The sequence below is a fragment of the Triticum dicoccoides genome, chromosome 5B (genome assembly GCF_002162155.2).
Source record: "Triticum dicoccoides isolate Atlit2015 ecotype Zavitan chromosome 5B, WEW_v2.0, whole genome shotgun sequence".
Classification (NCBI taxonomy): Eukaryota; Viridiplantae; Streptophyta; class Magnoliopsida; order Poales; family Poaceae; genus Triticum; species Triticum dicoccoides.
In genome coordinates, this window is record NC_041389.1 from 580,828,685 (window position 1) to 580,830,434 (window position 1,750).

Consider the following 1,750-nt stretch of genomic DNA (forward strand, 5'->3'; position numbering starts at 1 on the left):
ATAGCCCTGCCGCCAGGTTAAACCAGGAGGCGACACGTGGCAAAGGTGTGCCTACGGCAAAGCCGTCGGCATAGATTAACCTATGCCGACGGCTTTGCCGTAGGCATATCTTTGCCACGTGTCGCCTCCTGAGCCGCCAGCAGTTTTGACAGCGCCGTCTGTGGCCGTCAGACGGAAAACTACGCCGATGGCTAAACTATGCCGACGGCTGCGCCAGGGCCGTCGGCATTATTATGTCGACGGTCTGACAGGAGTACGCTGACGTGATCTACACTGACGGCACTATGCCGACGGCAGCTGTCGGCATAGATCTATGCCGACGGCTTAGGGGCCTATGCCAACGGCCCCTGGCCGTAGGCATAGACCGCGAGTCCGGTAGTGCTACATATATAGGTTATCTGATTTCTATATGCTTCTCATTTTTTCTTGCTTTCCTAGTATTTGAAATATGTGTATGATTTTTGGTTGTAAATTCTAATTCAGATTTTGATATTTTCTGCCATATTTTTACTAGTGCACAAAAATTCTGATTGCATCGTATGATTGCATCTATAGTGGCAGAGGTGTTTCTCATGTCTCCCCTTTTTGCATTGAGATGAGATGATCTGCAACTGAATATTTGATGTGTGCTCAGGTGTAGAGATCAACTAGTACTTATTGTATGTTGAGCACTCTAGTCTTTATTAGATGACCCTTCTTCACTTCTCAGCCGAATGTTTAATGTGCTTTAGCGTTTTCCATTTATGCCACTGAAGAAACCTCACTTTCTTGAATACAAGATCATAAATGGGACAGGCTGGTTTAACGATGTGAGCTGGACAAAGCAAATGGAAGTTATGATATTACATTGGGCTTCATTATCAAGCCGTTACATCTAAGCTCTATGTATATTTACTATGCCCTCTTGGCACTGTAAATTGTATCTAGGGAGAGCATATGTACATAGACAAAGCAGACTGAGCCAGACAAAATGGGACAGGCTGGTTCACTTAGGAGAATATTTCCAATGTTCATATATAACAAATAACTATTTTTACTTTATATAACATGGAAATGTTTATTTTGCATTGAAATAAATCAACAAATCTTTGGGCCTTAGGAAAACTAACACCATTTTCCTTTTTAAATGTCGGGGGAAGAGGGGTTAAACCATCTCAAATATTGATTAGTGAAAAACTGTAACCTACGCTTTTCTAGAAAATTGCAACTTTAACAAAAAAATGCAAGTTGCATTTTCACTAAATTGTTGCATGGCCACCTCTACGGGCGCGTCCTACACATTCCCTGCTCAGTGGCCGCCTTGGTAAGGTCCCGGCCCCAACACCATTCCCCCGATGGCCCTCTCGTGGTCGGAGCCCAGTATCCTGGACATTCACTTGGTCGAGGAAGAGGAATTCGTTCAGAACTTAATGCGGGACACATGCCTCTGCATTGTTGACATGCATTCACTTCAAACCGTGGCCTCGCTCGGGGCTGCGGCATGGGGTTTTTCTGGAGTAGCTCTGGTGCAAGTGGCTACTGGAGAGGAAACGCCATCAAAATGTTTGGCCACAAGGTGGAATCACACCTGTGGAAAATCATGGAACACGTTGTGCTATCCGAGATCCACGGGACACAAAGACAGACAACCTCTATCGAGGCCACTGATCTCGGAATCGTCACCCTGTCCCATGATGTGGCTTCAATGTACCGCATGAAGAACAGTGGATCATGGAGAAGGTGGTCTTCGAGGATAAGGATTTGCCTTTCA